Source organism: Culex pipiens, chromosome 3, assembly GCF_016801865.2.
Source record: "Culex pipiens pallens isolate TS chromosome 3, TS_CPP_V2, whole genome shotgun sequence".
Classification (NCBI taxonomy): Eukaryota; Metazoa; Arthropoda; class Insecta; order Diptera; family Culicidae; genus Culex; species Culex pipiens.
Genome location: NC_068939.1, coordinates 114637497 through 114661113, shown reverse-complemented (window position 1 = coordinate 114661113; position 23617 = coordinate 114637497). Strand labels below are relative to the sequence as shown.

At 30.1% G+C, this 23617-nt stretch overlaps 1 protein-coding gene and 1 long non-coding RNA gene across 2 annotated transcripts in view; one reads left to right on the top strand and one right to left on the bottom strand.

Annotated features, from left to right (window-relative positions):
• Nucleotides 1-23617, bottom strand: part of LOC120413993 (protein couch potato) — a 363237-nt gene that overhangs the window by 216853 nt on the left and 122767 nt on the right. The gene's annotated exons all lie outside the window — the stretch shown is intronic.
• Nucleotides 13698-14199, top strand: LOC128093551 (uncharacterized). The gene is made up of 2 exons (XR_008212581.1): nt 13698-13827; nt 13900-14199. It is a non-coding gene; the product is annotated as an uncharacterized LOC128093551 (long non-coding RNA).

Below are 23617 nucleotides of genomic sequence, written 5' to 3'. Positions count from 1 at the left end.
AAACCGCTGCCAGTTCTAGTTACTCAACTGTAAATAATCAAAAGGCATATTATTTTATGGAAAATTTAATGTGCTTTTAAAATCTTCAATAACCCAGAAAAGTATATTTTTTAATTAAAATCAAACAAAAATTCACTTAAAAATTTGATTTTTTTGAACTTTTCAGGGTTTTCTATTAGGGTGCACAAATCTAGATTTTTTTTAAGGTCCTATAAACATATGAAACACAATAGCTTATAACAACTTAAAAAACGTTTCTTTATCCACCATTAGTGGTTGGTGCCTTCCTCACAATGACAAAGTAATTCATCTCCTAAGTTGTCCTAATCCAGATTTGCATTGTTTACGGTCTTACGGCTTATTGAGCCGACTCGGTCCAAACCAGGGTCCAACACCGAAAAGAACCTGATCAAAATAAGTTTATGAATTTAAAAAAAAATATACCTGATACAGACTTTTCCAGAAAACATGCAGACTATCATTTGAAGCAAAGTGGCAGCCGGGCGTTTCGCATCTGGCGCGACTCTCGGACGTAAACAAAAAGACCCGGACTTTTGAGATTATGCAAAAATTCACCCTTTTTTGTATCTACAAAAAACTTTTTTTATAGCATAACTTTTAAAATGCTTCACTAAACTTAAAAAAAACTTAATAGACCGATTCTTAGCGAAGCTACACTAAAATGTAACTTTTTTCAATTTTCAATGTGATTTTTAATATGAAAGATTTCATTTTTATTATGATTCAATAATTGCAATGTGCTTTAAGAGCGAGTTTTTCACCGATGTGAAACAGGTCGTATCGAGGTGCTCCAATTTGGATGAAACTTTCAGGGTTTGTTTGTCTATACATGAGATGAACTCATGCCAAATATGAGCCCTCTACGACAAAGGGAAGTGGGGTAAAACGGGCTTCGAAGTTTGAGGTCCAAAAAACATGAAAAATCTTAAAATTGCTCGCATTTCCGTAAAACTTCATCAATTCCAACTCTCTTAGATGCAATCGAATGGTCTTTTGAAGCCCTTCAAAATGTGCTATAGACATCCAGGATTGGTTTGACTTTTTCTCATAGCTTTTGCAAATTACTGTTAAAAATGGATTTTTTTAAAACCTTGATAACTTTTGCCAACAGCCTCCAACACCCATACTCCCATAGGTCAAAAGTTAGGGAATTTCATGGACTATAAGCCTACGGTATTAACTTTTTGGCCAATCGCAGTTTTTCTCATAGTTTTACGATTTTTCTAGAACAAACATTTTACAACGTTAGTTTTTGCACTGTAGCCCTCCATAGCGGCACATTTTGGTCTCAATTTTGACATATTCGGAATCCTCAGAAAATTTTACATTAGATTGAGGTGTTGTAATTTTGAATTTGATTGTAAAAAATGCCATTTAGAATTAATTAAAATATTATTTAGCATTTTGTCTGATTAGGGGTAAAACAAGTTTTCGCCTACTTTATACAGCATTCGACGTATTGATCATAGGATAAGTAAGATCTACCGTAAACTGGGGTCAATCGGGACACATGGGGCGAATTGGGACAGCAGTTTTAACCATGTTGGAGCATAATATTTTGATTTTTCTGGTTGGTTTCGGTTAGAACAGACTCAGACCAACAAAATGTGTACATCCATTTCCAAATTTAAAAGCTTTAAGTGCTCTAAAAACTGCTGTCCCTATTCAGACTGTAGTCCCGATTCACCCCAGATTACGGTATTTCTTTTTTCAAAAATGTGTTATTCAATTATTTTTTAAATCAAATTTACAACTCCAATACTTCTAACTTACGTGAAATTGTCCGAGGATTCCGAATATGACAAAATTGAGACCAAAAAGTGCCGTCTTCTTGGCCTACAGGGCAAAAACTAACGTTGTAAAATGTTTGTTCTAGAAAAATTGTAAAACTATGAGAAAAACTGCGATTGGCCAAAAAGTTAATACCGTAGGCTTATAGTCCATAAAATTCCCTAACGTTTGACCTATGGGAGTATGGGTGTTGGAGGCTGTTGGCAAAAGTTATCAAGGTTTTAAAAAAATCCATTTTTAACAGTAATTTGCAAAAGCTATGAGAAAAAGTCAAACCAATCCTGGATGTCTATAGCACATTTTGAAGGGCTTCAAAAGACCATTCGAATGCATCTAAGAAAGTTGGAATTGATGAAGTTTTACGGAAATGCGAGCAATTTTAAGATTTTTCATGTTTTTTGGACCTCAAACTTCGAAGCCCGTTTTACCCCACTTCCCTTTGTCGTAGAGGGCTCATATTTGGCATGAGTTCATCTCATGTATAGACAAACAAACGCTGAAAGTTTCATCCAAATCGGAGCACCTCGATACGACCTCTAGAACAAACCGAGCAGAATCTACAAATACTGCCTCTTAAATGCGTTTTCTTACCTCAAAAGCCAAAAATATTGACCAAATATGGTCTGCAAGCCATTGAATGGGAGAGGAGTTTTTTCACAAATCTGCTCCTTTCGTTGTCCCGTCACGAAAAGAAATGGATGGCAAAAACTCAAATTTCAACCAATTCGTTCAGTTCAAGGAGCAAGCGATTCGTTTTTTAATTTGTGATAATGTGTAGAAGAGCAAAAGTTTTTAAAAATCAAACTGGCAAAACTGTAGCGATTTTTGTAGTGTGCCTTTTAAAAGTCCAGTTTTACGATGTTGTCCCGTCACGCTACATTTTCATTTCAGGGTAAGCACAAGTACTATATGGTTACTTCTGCATGATATTTCTTTGTAGGAAAATCAATTATCTTTCTAAATATGTAATAACATTGGGGGGTTTCTTCTTTTATTTTACCACTACAGCCAAACCGCTGAAAAAAACTTGGGATTTTTTTGAAAAGGAGTCGAAGAATCGGTCAATAGGGTCTTAGTGGACTCCCAAGCGGTCATAAAAAGGCAAACCCGGCCAAAATCGATTCAGCCAGTTTCGAGGTATGCGTGTGGATAGAAACTCATGTCTACACACATCCCCACAGAAATTTGCTCAGAAAAATGATTCTGAGTCGATATGTATACGTGAAGGTATATCTACGAGGTGTATTTAGGAAGTACAATTTTCGAGTGATTTTATAGCCTTTCCTTGATGTGTTTTTCACGAGTTAGTCCATTGCAAATTTATTTCAGGTTTTTGTTCCCCCCCCCCCCTCCCAAATGCCTGAAAAATGCTCAAAAAACGATTATTGCTGAAATTTTTTTTCCTAAATTAAGTGATATCTTACACATTGTTGGTAGGAACATAACTGTATTAATTTATAAAAGGTTTTGCGACACTTTTTGCCTCAAAATTTTGAATGCTGCTAAAAATGCTTAAAACATTTTTACGTACGTTTATTTTTCGAAATTTTGGATCTTCAAATGAGGCGTCTATTTTTCCACAAAAGTCCGTTTCGAGAAAATTGAAGAGGGGTCGAGACACTTCCGATTTCGTGTGAGTTGGTGGAGAATGATTCCTAAATATTGTTTGAAAATTGCTCATATTCTGAGAGTTCCATTATTTTTCAATATCAGATTTTTTTTTCAGGAAAATGAAAAATGTTACGAAATTTTAATTTCTATAGGTTATTAAGTATTACAGGAAGAATAAAACATTTTATTTTATTTTAATTTAATTAAGCATAAGATTCAAAAAATATTTTTACAAATACTGCAACATATAAAGCCATGCTTAACAGAATAATTTAAATTTAAGTGATTTTGTTTTCAATAAATTTCTTTCTAACATTTATTTCAAAATCCATTTCTTGATATTAAACCGTTAAATGGATTTTAATATTCAAATTATTGCCTAAGGGCAAGAGCACAAACAAACAAATTGATTTTTTAAGGGGTTACATACATGTAAATCAGGAAAGAATGTCAGAGGTTAGTACGAGCACACACTTCTACTTTTTTGAATCTGTTTTCAGAGCAATAAAATATATATTTGATCTATTAACAAAACAAATTTGAGGACATTTGGTTTTATCGTTGCCGATTCATACATATTTTAAGTTAGCAGTTTCAAAAAACGGGTGCCACGATACCTCAACACTACTTTGACCAAATCGGCTCAAAATTGTAGTGAAGACTTGTTAAACTGGTCCCGTGTGCATGACGAAGGCCGATTTTCAAAAGGTTTATTTAAAAATAGATAGAAATATTAGTATGTTTTTCATAAAAAAAAATGTTAGTTTACGATTTTTGTATTTTTTGAAAAAGCAAAGTTTAAAGTTCGGGCTTCGTAATGCACAAGACAAATGTCTTGAAAGCCTTCACCTCAAATTTTAGCCAAATTGGTCGATCCTATCTCGAGATATCTTGGCACCCGTAAATCAACTCGGTCTTTAGAGAAAAACGCTCACTAAGTTTGACAGTTCGCTTTGCGCAAGATAAAGTTTTGAGCTTAAATCGTGTCTCACTCAGTTTCATAATACATACCTTCATGAAACTTTCAGAAGTGATTAAAAATAATCTTTTTTGTTGACTAACAAAAACATGTATTATAGAATTTTGTGATTTTCTACATGTATGTAGCCCCTTAAGTGTAGAATTGCCTTAGTTTTTTGGGCCAATTGATAGCTTTATGTATCAACTTAATCCATGGCATTACAAATTTGTGATTTATTTGTTTACTGATAGTTTGGATTTTCCGAAATTACTTGCAAGTATTGATTAGAACATGTTAAATATTCAATTTAAAGGCATTTTTTATAAGATTGTCGAGAAAGTATTCCATAAAGAGAACATTAGAAGCTTATGCTGCTTTAATTTCTCCAATCACTCCAAACTCGTATTATTATCAACAATCCAAAAGTGTTTTAGAGCATTAAAATGTAGAAAACTCCCATTTATCTCCATCACAATTAAACCCCAAAGTTATTATCTTTATTGACCACTAGTCAAGTTTCAAATGATACCCGAAAATACCGTCGTAACCGAATCCTTTTCATCTTCCACAGTTAACCAATGTTCGCACCCTGGGCGTGAAATATTCGCCCAACAAAGTGAACCTTTTTGAGGCAATTAACCAGATCTGGGGGTTGTATCCTTTCGCACTGCTGTTGCTGTCGTGTCCTTCCCGCCCGTCGTCGGAACTCACCTGTAATGAAAAGAACGAAAATTACACCATTAGAACATGGGGTGGTAATTCGTCAGCGGGCCATTTATGACCTCCTCCCCCAACCTTGGGGTGGAATGTTAATCAAAGCGCAAAAAAAGCTGGGCGAGAAGAGAGCTTTTCTCCGCCGTGTCATGAAAACGCCATAAAGACGCAAATCAAGCACATTAGGTTTAGTCCTGGGCGGTAAGGACTACCAACTTCCCCCTCCCCCGCACTCTTTCCTTCAAGTTGGAATCAGTTAGGCCATAAAAGTGGTACTTTTTATTTTTATTTTCCTTTCCCGGTAGCCGAAAGAGGTTCGTGCATTATAATAATGCGGTGTTTTTGTTACCCTTGCCATATATTCATGGATTTAATTACCCTCAGTCGACAATGTCGAAATAAACCCCTCCTCCTCCTATCCACCACCCAATACGGAGTCATTTCGGGCGGCAAGGAAATGAGGTGCAGTTTGCGTTACCATCCAGCCAATCCATCTACCTTTTATACATTTCATAAATGCTGTCTAATGGCGAATCTATGATTCCAGCGCCGTCGCATTGTTTCCACCGGATGTAACACGGGTCGCTGGGTTTCAGGGTGGGGTTCCCGACCGACCGATGCGTGTGACACCAGGTGACCGATGGTAATCACTGTCTGGCGGCATTCTGGCAAACCTTCATGGTCAGCGATAGCGTACCTCGCGGTGAAGCTCTACATTCAGCCGGTCAACCGAACGCACGCAAAAATATGAATGATATAGAACAAATATTTGGAACAGAAGAACAGAATAACAGAAGAATAGAAGAACAGAAGAACAGAACAACAGAACAACAGAACAACAGAACAACAGAACAACAGAGCAACAGAACAACAGAACAACAGAACAACAGAACAACAGAACAACAGAACAACAGAACAACAGAACAACAGAACAACAGAACAATGGATCAACAGAACAACAGAACAACAGAACAACAGAACAACAGAACAACAGAAGAACAGAACAACAGAACAACAGAACAACAGAACAACAGAACAACAGAACAACAGAACAACAGAACAACAGAACAACAGAACAACAGAACAACAGAACAACAGAACAACAGAACAACAGAACAACAGAACAACAGAACAACAGAACAACAGAACAACAGAACAACAGAACAACAGAACAACAGAACAACAGAACAACAGAGCAACAGAACAACAGAACAACAGAACAACAGAAGAACAGAAGAACAGAAGAACAGAAGAACAGAAGAACAGAAGAACAGAAGAACAGAAGAACAGAAGAACAGAAGAACAGAAGAACAGAAGAACAGAAGAACAGAAGAACAGAAGAACAGAAGAACAGAATAACAGGACAACAGGACAACAGAATAAAAGAACAAAAGAAAAACAGAAGCTTATAACAACAGAGCAACAGAAGAGCAGAGGAACCGAAGAACTGTTGTTCTGTTGTTCTGTTGTTCTGTTGTTCTGTTGTTCTGCTGTTCTGTTGTTCTGTTGTTCTGTTGTTCTGTTGTTCTGTTGTTCTGTTGTTCTGTTGTTCTGCTGTTCTGTTGTTCTGTTGTTCTGTTGTTCTGTTGTTCTGTTGTTCTGTTGTTCTGTTGTTCTGTTGTTCTGTTGTTCTGTTGTTCTGTTGTTCTGTTGTTCTGTTGTTCTGTTGTTCTGTTGTTCTGTTGTTCTGTTGTTCTGTTGTTCTTTTGTTCTGTTGTTCTGTTGTTCTGTTGTTCTGTTGTTCTGTTGTTCTGTTGTTCTGTTGTTCTGTTGTTCTGTTGTTCTGTTGTTCTGTTGTTCTGTTGTTCTGTTGTTCTGTTGTTCTGTTGTTCTGTTGTTCTGTTGTTCTGTTGTTCTGTTGTTCTGTTGTTCTGTTGTTCTGTTGTTCTGTTGTTCTGTTGATCCATTGTTCTGTTGTTCTGTTGTTCTGTTGTTCTGTTGTTCTGTTGTTCTGTTGTTCTGTTGTTCTGTTGTTCTGTTGTTCTGTTGTTCTGTTGTTCTGTTGTTCTGTTGTTCTGTTGTTCTGTTGTTCTGTTGTTCTGTTGTTCTGTTGTTCTGTTGTTCTGTTGTTCTGTTGTTCTGTTGTTCTGTTGTTCTGTTGTTCTGTTGTTCTGTTGTTCTGTTGTTCTGTTGTTCTGTTGTTCTGTTGTTCTGTTGTTCTGTTGTTCTGTTGTTCTGTTGTTCTGTTGATCCATTGTTCAGTTGTTCTGTTGTTCTGTTGATCCATTGTTCTGTTGTTCTGTTGTTCTGTTGTTCTGTTGTTCTGTTGTTCTGTTGTTCTGTTGTTCTGTTGTTCTGTTGTTCTGTTGTTCTGTTGATCCATTGTTCTGTTGTTCTGTTGTTCTGTTGTTCTGTTGTTCTGTTGTTCTGTTGTTCTGTTGTTCTGTTGTTCTGTTGTTCTGTTGTTCTGTTGTTCTGTTGTTCTGTTGTTCTGTTGTTCTGTTGTTCTGTTGTTCTGTTGATCCATTGTTCAGTTGTTCTGTTGTTCTGTTGATCCATTGTTCTGTTGTTCTGTTGTTCTGTTGTTCTGTTGTTCTGTTGTTCTGTTGTTCTGTTGTTCTGTTGTTCTGTTGTTCTGTTGTTCTGTTGATCCATTGTTCTGTTGTTCTGTTGTTCTGTTGTTCTGTTGTTCTGTTGTTCTGTTGTTCTGTTGTTCTGTTGTTCTGTTGTTCTGTTGTTCTGTTGTTCTGTTGTTCTGTTGTTCTGTTGTTCTGTTGTTCTGTTGTTCTGTTGTTCTGTTGTTCTGTTGTTCTGTTGTTCTGTTGTTCTGTTGTTCTGTTGTTCTGTTGTTCTGTTGTTCTGTTTTAATTGTTCTTCTGTTTTATCAGAACTTTTTAAAAATAAGTTATTTCTAAGAATTTACACATGTCAATGTTTGAAAGGTTAAAATTCGAATAAAATAATTACAATAAAATACCGTTTTGTGTAGGAAAACCCCTGAAGGATATTTATGCTGGCGGTGACCCATTTTTTCTACGGCGATCTTGACCACAAAATGAAAACAACGAGCGCTCTGACGGATTAATTAGGGATAGCGCGCGCTAGAGCCATCAACAAAAAGGATGCCTTTGGGTGGGATTGACATACGGTGATTTCCCCCGGGAGGGTGGGTTTGGGGGACACAAAATGGGATTTTTCCTGTTTCCTCCCCACTCCCCACTTCCTTTTTTTGCCGTTCCGCCTCGGCAAATATGAGCCGGGGATCGGTGTCATCCGGAATCTAATCAAATTTCGGAAAGTTTGGACAGGAACGGGGGAGGGATGTGGAGAAATATGTTATTGACAGCGAAACGACTCTGAACGAGCTGGAAGCGGGTAGTTTCGATGAAATAAATTGTCATGTCCGACGTTTCATGATGGCCAGCGTGGGAACCGCAGAAAATATTGATGTTTTGTTATGGATTCCATGTAATGCAGTTTATGATTGTTGGTATGTTGAGTAAAAAAAATATTATAAAAAGCTATAAAGTATATCGAAGCTATGGTTTTCAAAACGATACAAAACCTGCCACAATCTTTCATCCTTTCCGAAAGTTATTGACCACCGGTTGCCACACATCAGGACCGTTGGAAACTTTTTCCCCACACGTTCAAGGCACATTATCGCACCCTTGTGTCAGCAGCTTGCCCATCATCGATAATGCTTGGAGAGCAATTTGAAAACACTTTCATTTCAAGTCACTCTTTTCAGCCCGAACCCGGAGGGTTGCCCCCGTCGGTTCCGATCGATAAACCGAAAAGTTAACCGAACAAGTTTCGAGCATAACTTGTCCAATAAGTTGGGATGCCGGGCTTGGCCCGGAGGAGGGAAGCAAAACTTTCCCTGGCCGGCAGCAGCTCCGGGAAAGGTGGGATCGATGACAGCAAATCGGAAGTGTCGGAGATGTATCTTCTGTCGAAGGGATTTCCCAGAGTGGCACACTCTTGCTCGATACTTTGGCAAGTTTAGAAAAATAGCTGCTCGATGTGATGCGTATTATTGTTGGATATTTTTCTTCTTGTTCGCAAATATCAAGCTCAAACAAAAGTGATATCTCTGCTGGAACCTTCGCAACTTTTGCGCACCACGAGCGAAGCTTATCCAAGCTTCTTCGAATGCGCCGGACTCGCGGAAACTTTTCACTCCAGCCCGACCTAACCACGTGCCACGTGTGCTGACAGAACTTTGCCGTATCGGCAAGTTACGAAATTTATTGAACTGCATCCGTGTTCTACAACGGATCCCCCTTAAAGGTCGGCAAAGTTGAATTCCGCTAATAACTTCTAATGGAGAGCATTCCACCGGCCGGCCTGCTGTCAACCGCGAACCTTTTGTGTGGAAGTTCTCTGACTGCTGAACTCCACATGCGCTACACCACAATACCACGTTACGAGTTACAGTTCGGTAGAACCCGCCGTGTATAGAACCCGGCCCAGCCTGCGTGCCATCGAATGGGTTGTTCATGTTTTCACTTGATTAGCCAAGCGGAACCAAACCAAGCGAACTTGCGACTCAACTCGGGTTCAGGTTCTGTTTTGTGTGTGTGGAGAGTACTGTACCATCATCGTCAGAGTTCATGGCAACAATGGATGCGCAGGGAGAATGTGTCCATAAACTACGGAATTTTTTTTGCGTTGTTGTGGTGATTCAAAACTTTAGCAGAGGGAAGCCACCAAAAGTGGTTGGAAATTGTTCAACAGAAAGCAACACAACTTCGACTCTAAGTGAGAAAACCTTTTTAGTAAGCTGCCGTCTAAAATTAGAATATACAAAAAATTATTTTATTACACGCAAACGAGAAATCCGAGAGGACGGCCCTCCCAATTTGAGTTGTGCGGAACAGTGCTGAAATCGCGTGGAAATCCCTCCCAATTAAGACGGTCTCGAAAATTCACGCATACCATCACAGAAAAATTACTAATTTTATTTGCAACGCGCGCAAATACACACAAGAGGTTTCATCTCACGCGTTGGTGCTGTGTGCATGTATGCGTGCTTGCTATTTTTCGCCAATAAGGACAAATTCATTTAGCAGTGAGGTGCAAGAATCATATTGAAATTGATTATGGGATGAATTTTATTTTTTAAATAAGAAATTATTTAATAGTTTAGAGTGTGTTAATGTGTTATGTGGTTAGGGGGATGGGGGTGTTTTGGGTTGGGTTGGGTATAGGTGTTTTGGGTGTTAGGGGGGTGTGTGGGTGAGGGGGTTGGGTTTTAGGGGTGTTGTGTTGTTTAGGGGGTATGGTTGGTTGTGGTTGTTGTGTTGGTTAAGTGGTTTGGTTTGGGGTGTTGGGGGGTTGGGGGTATTGTGTTTGGGGGGGTGGGGGGTTGGGGGGTTAGGGGGGTTGGGGGTTGGGGTTTGGGGGGTTAGGGGGGTTGGGGGTTGGGGGGTTTGGGGGGTTGGGGGGTGGGGTTGGGGGGTTGGGGTGGTTGGGGGGATTGGGGGTTGGGGGGGTTGGGGGTTTGGGGGTTGGGGGGTTGGGGGTTGGGGGTTGGGGTTGGGGGTTGGGGGTGGGGGTGGGGGTTGGGGGTTGGGGGGTGGGGGTTGGGGGGTTGGGGGGGTTGGGGGGTTGGGGGGGTGGGGGGTTGGGGGGTTGTGGGGGTTTGGGGGTTGGGGGGTTTGGGGGTTTGGGGGGTTGGGTGGGTTGGGGGTTGGGGGGTTGGGGGTGGTGTGGTTTGGTGGGTTGGGGGGTTGGGGGGTTGGTGGGTTGGGGGTTGGGGGGTTGGGGGGTTTGGGGGGTGGGGGGTTGGGGGTGTGGGGTTGGGGTTTGGGTTTGTTTGGGGATGGGTTGGGGTGGGGTTTGGGGTTTGGGGTGTTGGGGTTTGGTGGTATTGGGGGTATTGGGGTATTGGGGTATTTGGGGGATAGGGGTTATGGGGTATTGGGGTATTGGGGGTATTGGGGTATTGGGGTATTGGGGTTTGGGTATTGGGGTATTGGTGTCATGGGTCATTGGGGTCTTGGGGTCATTTTGGTATTGGGTATATGGGGTATTGGGGTATTGTATTGGTTACTTGGGGTATTTGGTACATGTGTTCATTGTTCATTTTACATTTTTACAATTTTACAATTTTACAATTTTACAATTTTACAATTTTACAATTTTACAATTTTACAATTTTAAAATTTTACAATTTTACAATTGTACAATTTTACAATTTTACAATTTTAACATTTTACAATTTTACAATTTTACAATTTTACAATTTTACAATTTTACAATTTTACAATTTTACAATTTTACAATTTTACAATTTTACAATTTTACAATTTTACAATTTTACAATTTTACAATTTTACAATTTTACAATTTTACAATTTTACAATTTTACAATTTTACAATTTTACATTTTACAATTTTACAATTTTACAATTTTACAATTTTACAATTTTACAATTTTACAATTTTACAATTTTACAATTTTACAATTTTACAATTTTACAATTTTACAATTTTACAATTTTACAATTTTACAATTTTACAATTTTACAATTTTACAATTTTACAATTTTACAATTTTACAATTTTACAATTTTACAATTTTACAATTTTACAATTTTACAATTTTACAATTTTACAATTTTACAATTTTACAATTTTACAATTTTAAAATTTTACAATTTTACAATTTTACAATTTTACAATTTTACAATTTTACAATTTTACAATTTTACAATTTTACAATTTTACAATTTTACAATTTTACAATTTTACAATTTTACAATTTTACAATTTTACAATTTTACAATTTTACAATTTTACAATTTTACAATTTTACAATTTTACAATTTTACAATTTTACAATTTTACAATTTTACAATTGTACAATTTTGCAGCTTTACAATTTTACAATTTTACAATTTACAACTTTACAATTTTACAATTTTACAATTTGCTAGATTTTTAGAAAATTTAAATTTAGAAAAATTTAATACTTTTCCGATACTATTCTTACTGCTGCATAAGAACAGTAACTTTGCTGCAGAAGGCACCGGCACATTTCAATTATTAAGGCATGGTGGATCGTTCGCTCAAAGATCGATCGTGATGTTTTGCATCATTTTTTTCAGAACAGTTGAACACTTATTTACAATGTTTAGGAAACAGATAATATCTTTAAAAATTTATTTAACCATTATAAATCTTTTGCTCATACCAAATATTTTCATTTTTTTTTGATTCAACGATCGGCATACCTTTATTCGTACTTAAACCACAGACAAACAGACGGGACACTCGAGTGCGGAACCATCGTCCTTCAATGACCGAGCCAAAAACTGTTATTTCAAATGCAATTTAGCTTCGGCATCCACTCACCCGGCGCTGATGGCGCTGCGGTCGTGACAGCTCGCCCGTCTTACCTCAGTGTGTGTGATGTGTTTTTGTTTTTGAAAGTTGAGCGTGGAGCACGTTGCAGCAAATGGAAACAATAAAAATAGGAATTTTATCCACAATCCATTCTTTGCGGGACAAGATTGGGGCAGTCTCGGCCAGGGTCAGACGAGCGACTGACTAGCGAGGACATACTTTTTGCCCCACTATTAACCCGGTAGGCCTGCCGATGTCGAGGCTGCTGATGCGGCGTCCCTTCGGAGCAACCTGCTTATCCTTCGTGGATTGCTGCTGCTGGTCGTCCTTTTGGCCTTTTGGCGATGTTGCGTCGATCGTGAGTGCCACTGCCAATCTTCATCGACAGTTGTTCTGTTTCGATGTAAGATTTTGCGGCAGCGTTTTTTGGAATCTTTGCGACTTGTTTCCATCTCATTCGCCACTTTTTGTTGTTGTTGTTTGACGCAACTTAACTGTGCCGTGGACACGTTTCCCGTGGATGTTCCCAAACGCCCATCAAGGGGATCAATTCCGGTAGATTTGAATTGATTTTTTTTTCTATTTTGGCGGTATTGTAATGGTATTTTCATGAACGAAGTTGACTTTATAGCTGTCGGCCACCATTGCTAGTACCAACCACTAGTGTCTTCCTTTTAACTACAAGGACTTCGCCGCCCTGGGCTCCTAAGTGTATGAAAGTATGGCACGGAGCGACGGCGCCGAATACCCATATTTACACAAAGAATTTTAGAGCGCCCGCCGCGGGATTCGAACCGGCGACCTCTGGATTGGTATTTTCATGACCTCTTATAAATATCTTGGTTTCGAGGTTTCGACAGAACTTGGAAGCAACGGGGAGTACCAGTAGTTTGGTCTCTGTCGTTGCGGTTGAGGTGCGTCGTTGCTTGTGCTGCCGCATGATTGGCTCATGAAGTTCTGCCATTGGGAACGGAACCGACCCACCGTCATCTTCGGTCGCCGGTGTTAATTTTTATTGTTTTCATTGAGTACTGACGATCAGCTACAACAAAATTATTTCAATCAGCTGTTGATGTTTACAATCGTTAAGGCTTGATTGTCTCATGAAATGACACATGACAGTAATGGGTTTGTATTGGTATGTTTGGGCTGCGCTTCGGCATCAGCTCACCAGGCAGCGCTGGCGTCGCCGTGATTTGGTGGTTTGATGAAGGACGATGGATTTCAAAAATAATTTGTATGGAGAGTCACGTCTGTTTGTCTGTGCTTAAACCTTGGGCTGTGCCTACCTTGATGTGTTGTGACAGTTCGCTTGTGATTTTTCTACTTGAAACGCGTTTTTTTTTTTTCGCTGCGATCATGTTTCCGTCGCAATTTTATCGGAATCGGTCATAAAAATCAAATAGATTGTTTGCAGGGCCATACAGTGCAAGTAGGTGAGTATAATCCAGAAAAAATATATTGTTTAAAAAGATAAGCGTGAGGTTAAACCAACTTCGAATTTCCAGCCACCCGATAAGTTCGAGGATTCGTTGTGGCGTCCAAGGCCAAGCAGTCCCCCGGCTAGTTGGAGGAATCGAGGCAGTGTGCAAGATCAAGTTACGTCGAGCTGTTTCCATGATGAGGACAATCCGTGGCCATGAACACGGGAAGTGGATTCCGGTGACAACGGAAAGTGCACGATGGAGGGATCCGCACCCGGCTGGAGGCTGACAAGGCAGCTTCCGCTGGCACCGTGCCAGCCGAAGAAAAGATGTGCACAGGTTTTTATGTTGAAATATTGTGAATAAAGCTATTTTCTGCGAACATTTCTTGTTTATTTTTGATGTATTTTTTGAGAAAAGTAAGGGAAGCCATTTTATTGTCGATGTTACCAATACAAAGAAACCCACCGCTGAAGTCACTAATACACTAATAAGGGCCACCGAACCAAAATATTACCAACACATGTTTAATTGTACGAAAGTGTGCGTGATTTCGCTTCGATTTGAGCTTGCGGAGCTCCCTCTCAAAAATCTTGAGGGATTTCTCCCCTGTCCGTGAATGGAAGTATTTCACACTCGATTCGGGAGGGTTTCCTCGCGATTTTGAGCCGAGCTCGGTTGCGTGTAGTTATATTCTTTAATGCAATGATTCGATGTATGAAATTTTCAAATCACTCTATGTCTATGTCAAAATGTCAAAATGTCAAAATGTCAAAATGTCAAAAAGTCAAAAAGTCAAAATGTCAAAATGTCAAAATGTCAAAATGTCAAAATGTCAAAATGTCAAAATGTCAAAATGTCAAAATGTCAAAATGTCAAAATGTCAAAATGTCAAAATGTCAAAATGTCAAAATGTCAAAATGTCAAAATGTCAAAATGTCAAAATGTCAAAATGTCAAAATGTCAAAATGTCAAAATGTCAAAATGTCAAAATGTCAAAATGTCAAAATGTCAAAATGTCAAAATGTCAAAATGTCAAAATGTCAAAATGTCAAAATGTCAAAATGTCAAAATATCAAAATGTCAAAATGTCAAAATGTCAAAATGTCAAAATGTCAAAATGTCAAAATGTCAAAATGTCAAAATGTCAAAATGTCAAAATGTCAAAATGTCAAAATGTCAAAATGTCAAAATGTCAAAATGTCAAAATGTCAAAATGTCAAAATATCAAAATGTCAAAATGTCAAAATGTCAAAATGTCAAAATGTCAAAATGTCAAAATGTCAAAATGTCAAAATGTCAAAATGTCAAAATGTCAAAATGTCAAAATGTCAAAATGTCAAAATGTCAAAATGTCAAAATGTCAAAATGTCAAAATGTCAAAATGTCAAAATGTCAAAATGTCAAAATGTCAAAATGTCAAAATGTCAAAATGTCAAAATGTCAAAAAGTCAAAAAGTCAAAATGTCAAAATGTCAAAATGTCAAAATGTCAAAATGTCAAAATGTCAAAATGTCAAAATGTCAAAATGTCAAAATGTCAAAATGTCAAAATATCAAAATGTCAAAATATCAAAATGTCAAAATGTCAAAATGTCAAAATGTCAAAATGTCAAAATGTCAAAATGTCAAAATGTCAAAATGTCAAAATGTCAAAATGTCAAAATGTCAAAATGTCAAAATGTCAAAATGTCAAAATGTCAAAATGTCAAAATGTCAAAATGTCAAAATGTCAAAATGTCAAAATGTCAAAATGTCAAAATGTCAAAATGTCAAAATGTCAAAATGTCAAAATGTCAAAATGTCAAAATGTCAAAATGTCAAAATGTCAAAATGTCAAAATGTCAAAATGTCAAAATGTCAAAATGTCAAAATGTCAAAATGTCAAAATGTCAAAATGTCAAAATGTCAAAATGTCAAAATGTCAAAATGTCAAAATGTCAAAATGTCAAAATATCAAAATGTCAAAATGTCAAAATGTCAAAATGTCAAAATGTCAAAATGTCAAAATGTCAAAATGTCAAAATGTCAAAATGTCAAAATGTCAAAATGTCAAAATGTCAAAATGTCAAAATGTCAAAATGTCAAAATGTCAAAATGTCAAAATGTCAAAATGTCAAAATGTCAAAATGTCAAAATGTCAAAATGTCAAAATGTCAAAATGTCAAAATGTCAAAATGTCAAAATGTCAAAATGTCTTAATGTCTAAATGTCAAATTGTCAAACAATTTGACAATTTGACAATTTGATAATTTGACAATTTGACAATTTGACAATTTGACAATTTGACAATTTGACAATTTGACAATTTGACAATTTGACAATTTGACAATTTGACAATTTGACAATTTGACAATTTGCCAATTTTACAATTTGACAATTTGACAATTTGACAATTTGACAATTTGACAATTTGACAATTTGACAATTTGACAATTTGACAATTTGACAATCTGACAATCTGACAATTTGTCAATTTGACAATTTGACAATTTGACAATTTGACAATTTGACAATTTGACAATTTGCCAATTTGACAATTTGACAATTTGACAATTTGACAATTTGACAATTTGACAATTTGACAATTTGACAATTTGACAATTTTACAATTTGACAATTTGACAATTTGACAATCTGACAATCTGACAATTTGTCAATTTGACAATTTGACAATTTGACAATTTGACAATTTTACAATTTGACAATTTGACAATTTTAAAATTCTACAATTTGACAATTTGAAAATTTGACAATTTGACAATTTGACAATTTGACAATTTGACAATTTGACAATTTGACAATTTGACAATTTGACAATTTGACAATTTGACAATTTGACAATTTGACAATTTGACAATTTGACAATTTGACAATTTGACAATTTGACAATTTGACAATTTGACAATTTGACAATTTGACAATTTGACAATTTGACAATTTGACAATTTGACAATTTGACAATTTTACAATTTTACAATTTGACAATTTGACAATTTTACAATTTTACAATTTTACAATTTTACAATTTTACAATTTTACAATTTTACAATTTTACAATTTTACAATTTTACAATTTTACAATTTTACAATTTTACAATTTTACAATTTTACAATTTTACAATTTTACAATTTTACAATTTTAAAATTTTACAATTTTACAATTTTACAATTTTACAATTTTACAATTTTACAATTTTACAATTTTACAATTTTACAATTTTACAATTTACAATTTTACAATTTTACAATTTTACAATTTTACAATTTTACAATTTTACAATTTTACAATTTTACAATTTTACAATTTTACAATTTTACAATTTTACAATTTTACAATTTTACAATTTTACAATTTTACAATTTTACAATTTTACAATTTTACAATTTTACAATTTTACAATTTTACAATTTTACAATTTTACAATTTTACAATTTTACAATTTTACAATTTTACAATTTTACAATTTTACAATTTTACAATTTACAATTTTACAATTTTACAATTTTACAATTTTACAATTTTACAATTTTACAATTTTACAATTTTACAATTTTACAATTTTACAATTTTACAATTTTACAATTTTACAATTTTACAATTTTACAATTTTACAATTTTACAATTTTACAATTTTACAATTTTACAATTTTACAATTTTACAATTTTACAATTTTACAATTTTACAATTTTACAATTTTACAATTTTACAATTTTACAATTTTACAATTTTACAATTTTACAATTTTACAATTTACAATTTTACAATTTTACAATTTTACAATTTTACAATTTTACAATTTTACAATTTTACAATTTTACAATTTTACAATTTTACAATTTTACAATTTTACAATTTTACAATTTTACAATTTTACAATTTTACAATTTTACAATTTTACAATTTTACAATTTTACAATTTTACAATTTTACAATTTTACAATTTTACAATTTTACAATTTTACAATTTTACAATTTTACAATTTTACAATTTTACAATTTTACAATTTTACAATTTTACAATTTTACAATTTTACAATTTTACAATTTTACAATTTTACAATTTTACAATTTTACAATTTTACAATTTTACAATTTTACAATTTTAAAATTTTACAATTTTACAATTTTAAAATTTTGCAATTTTACAATTTTACAATTTACAATTTACAATTTTACAATTTTACAATTTTACAATTTTACAATTTTAAAATTTTACAATTTTACAATTTTACAATTTACATTTTACAATTTTCAATCTACAATTTTACAATTTTACAACTTTACAATCTTACAATTTTTCAATTTTAAATTTTTACAATTTTACAATTTTACAATTTTACAATTTTACAATTTTACAATTTTACAATTTTACAATTTTACAATTTTACAATTTTACAATTTTACAATTTTACAATTTTACAATTTACAATTTTACAATTTTACAATTTTACAATTTTACAATTTTACAATTTTACAATTTTACAATTTTACAATTTTACAATTTTACAATTTTACAATTTTACAATTTTACAATTTTACAATTTTACAATTGTTAAATTTCAATTTTACAATTTTACTATTTTACAATTTTGCAATTTTACAATTTTGCATTTCTTCAATTTTGCAATTTTACAGTTTTACAATTTAGCAATTTTGCAATTTTACAATTTTACAATTTTACAATTTTACAATTTTACAATTTTACAATTTTACAATTTACAATTTTACAATTTTACAATTTTACAATTTTGCAATTTACAATTTTACAATTTTACAATTTTACAATTTTGCAATTTTACAATTTTACAATTTTACAATTTTACAATTTTACAATTTTACAATTTTACAATTTTACAATTTTACAATTTTACAATTTTACAATTTTACAATTTTACAATTTTACAATTTTACAATTTTACAATTTACAATTTTACAATTTTACAATTTTACAATTTTACAATTTTACAATTTTACAATTTTACAATTTTACAATTTTACAATTTTACAATTTTACAATTTTACAATTTTACAATTTTACAATTTTACAATTTACAATTTTACAATTTTACAATTTTACAATTTTACAATTTTACAATTTTACAATTTTACAATTTTACAATTTTACAATTTTACAATTTTACAATTTTACAATTTTACAATTTTACAATTTTACAATTTTACAATTTTACAATTTTACAATTTTACAATTTTACAATTTTACAATTTTACAATTTTACAATTTTACAATTTTACAATTTTACAATTTTACAATTTTACAATTTTACAATTTTACAATTTTACAATTTTACAATTTTACAATTTTACAATTTTACAATTTTACAATTTTACAATTTTACAATTTTACAATTTTACAATTTTACAATTTACAATTTTACAATTTTACAATTTTACAATTTTACAATTTTACAATTTTACAATTTTACAATTTTACAATTTTACAATTTTACAATTTTACAATTTTACAATTTTACAATTTTACAATTTTACAATTTTACAATTTTACAATTTTACAATTTTACAATTTTACAATTTTACAATTTTACAATTTTACAATTTTACAATTTTACAATTTTACAATTTTACAATTTTACAATTTTACAATTTTACAATTTTACAATTTTACAATTTTACAATTTTACAATTTTACAATTTTACAATTTTACAATTTTACAATTTTACAATTTTACAATTTTACAATTTACAATTTTACAATTTTACAATTTTACAATTTACAATTTTACAATTTTACAATTTTACAATTTTACAATTTTACAATTTTACAATTTTACAATTTTACAATTTTACAATTTTACAATTTTACAATTTTACAATTTTACAATTTTACAATTTTACAATTTTACAATTTTACAATTTTACAATTTTACAATTTTACAATTTTACAATTTTACAATTTTACAATTTTACAATTTTACAATTTTACAATTTTACAATTTTACAATTTTACAATTTTACAATTTTACAATTTTACAATTTTACAATTTTACAATTTTACAATTTTACAATTTTACAATTTTACAATTTTACAATTTTACAATTTTACAATTTTACAATTTTACAATTTTACAATTTTACAATTTTACAATTTTACAATTTTACAATTTTACAATTTTACAATTTTACAATTTTACAATTTTACAATTTTACAATTTTACAATTTTACAATTTTACAATTTTACAATTTTACAATTTTACAATTTACAATTTTACAATTTTACAATTTTACAATTTTACAATTTTACAATTTTACAATTTTACAATTTTACAATTTTACAATTTTACAATTTTACAATTTTACAATTTTACAATTTTACAATTTTACAATTTTACAATTTTACAATTTTACAATTTTACAATTTTACAATTTTACAATTTTACAATTTTACAATTTTACAATTTACAATTTTACAATTTTACAATTTTACAATTTTACAATTTTACAATTTTACAATTTTACAATTTTACAATTTTACAATTTTACAATTTTACAATTTTACAATTTTACAATTTTACAATTTTACAATTTTACAATTTTACAATTTTACAATTTTACAATTTTACAATTTTACAATTTTACAATTTTACAATTTTACAATTTTACAATTTTACAATTTTACAATTTTACAATTTTACAATTTTACAATTTTACAATTTACAATTTTACAATTTTACAATTTTACAATTTTACAATTTTACAATTTTACAATTTTACAATTTTACAATTTTACAATTTTACAATTTTACAATTTTACAATTTTACAATTTTACAATTTTACAATTTTACAATTTTACAATTTTACAATTTTACAATTTTACAATTTTACAATTTTACAATTTTACAATTTTACAATTTTACAATTTTACAATTTTACAATTTTACAATTTTACAATTTTACAATTTTACAATTTTACAATTTTACAATTTTACAATTTTACAATTTTACAATTTTACAATTTTACAATTTTACAATTTTACAATTTTACAATTTTACAATTTTACAATTTTACAATTTTACAATTTTACAATTTTACAATTTTACAATTTTACAATTTTACAATTTTACAATTTTACAATTTACAATTTTACAATTTTACAATTTTACAATTTTACAATTTTACAATTTTACAATTTTACAATTTTACAATTTTACAATTTTACAATTTTACAATTTTACAATTTTACAATTTTACAATTTTACAATTTTACAATTTTACAATTTTACAATTTTACAATTTTACAATTTTACAATTTTACAATTTTACAATTTTACAATTTTACAATTTTACAATTTTACAATTTTACAATTTTACAATTTTACAATTTTACAATTTTACAATTTTACAATTTTACAATTTTACAATTTTACAATTTTACAATTTTACAATTTACAATTTTACAATTTTACAATTTTACAATTTTACAATTTTACAATTTTACAATTTTACAATTTTACAATTTTACAATTTTACAATTTTACAATTTTACAATTTTACAATTTTACAATTTTACAATTTTACAATTTTACAATTTTACAATTTTACAATTTTACAATTTTACAATTTTACAATTTTACAATTTTACAATTTTACAATTTTACAATTTTACAATTTTACAATTTTACAATTTTACAATTTACAATTTTACAATTTTACAATTTTACAATTTTACAATTTTACAATTTTACAATTTTACAATTTTACAATTTTACAATTTTACAATTTTACAATTTTACAATTTTACAATTTTACAATTTTACAATTTTACAATTTTACAATTTTACAATTTTACAATTTTACAATATTACAAATTTACAATTTTACAATTTTAAAATTTTACAATTTTACAATTTTACAATTTTACAATTTTACAATTTTACAATTTTACAATTTTACAATTTTACAATTTTACAATTTTACAATTTTACAATTTTACAATTTTACAATTTTACAATTTTACAATTTTACAATTTTACAATTTTACAATTTTACAATTTTACAATTTTACAATTTTACAATTTTACAATTTTACAAATTTACAATTTTACAATTTTACAATTTTACAATTTTACAATTTTACAATTTTACAATTTTACAATTTTACAATTTTACAATTTTACAATTTTACAATTTTACAATTTTACAATTTTACAATTTTACAATTTTACAATTTTACAATTTTACAATTTTACAATTTTACAATTTTACAATTTTACAATTTTACAATTTTACAATTTTACAATTTTACAATTTTACAATTTTACAATTTTACAATTTTACAATTTTACAATTTTACAATTTTACAATTGTACAATTTTACAATTTTACAATTTTACAATTTTACAATTTTACAATTTTACAATTTTACAATTTTACAATTTTACAATTTTACAATTTTACAATTTTACAATTTTACAATTTTACAATTTTACAATTTTACAATTTTACAATTTTACAATTTTACAATTTACAATTTTACAATTTTACAATTTTACAATTTTACAATTTTACAATTTTACAATTTTACAATTTTACAATTTTACAATTTTACAATTTTACAATTTTACAATTTTACAATTTTACAATTTTACAATTTTACAATTTTACAATTTTACAATTTTACAATTTTACAATTTTACAATTTTACAATTTTACAATTTTACAATTTTACAATTTTACAATTTTACAATTTTACAATTTTACAATTTTACAATTTTACAATTTTACAATTTTACAATTTTACAATTTTACAATTTTACAATTTTACAATTTTACAATTTTACAATTTTACAATTTTACAATTTTACAATTTTACAATTTTACAATTTTACAATTTTACAATTTTACAATTTTACAATTTTACAATTTTACAATTTTACAATTTTACAATTTTACAATTTTACAATTTTACAATTTTACAATTTTACAATTTTACAATTTTACAATTTTACAATTTTACAATTTTACAATTTTACAATTTTACAATTTTACAATTTTACAATTTTACAATTTTACAATTTTACAATTTTACAATTTTACAATTTTACAATTTTACAATTTTACAATTTTACAATTTTACAATTTTACAATTTTACAATTTTACAATTTTACAATTTTACAATTTTACAATTTTACAATTTTACAATTTTACAATTTTACAATTTTACAATTTTACAATTTTACAATTTTACAATTTTACAATTTTACAATTTTACAATTTTACAATTTTACAATTTTACAATTTTACAATTTTACAATTTTACAATTTTACAATTTTACAATTTTACAATTTTACAATTTTACAATTTTACAATTTTACAATTTTACAATTTTACAATTTACAATTTTACAATTTTACAATTTTACAATTTTACAATTTTACAATTTTACAATTTTACAATTTTACAATTTTACAATTTTACAATTTTACAATTTTACAATTTTACAATTTTACAATTTTACAATTTTACAATTTTACAATTTTACAATTTTACAATTTTACAATTTTACAATTTTACAATTTTACAATTTTACAATTTACAATTTACAATTTTACAATTTTACAATTTTACAATTTTAAAATTTTACAATTTTACAATTTTAAAATTTTGCAATTTTACAATTTTACAATTTACAATTTACAATTTTACAATTTTACAATTTTACAATTTTACAATTTTACAATTTTACAATTTTACAATTTTACAATTTTACAATTTTACAATTTTACAATTTTACAATTTTACAATTTTACAATTCTAC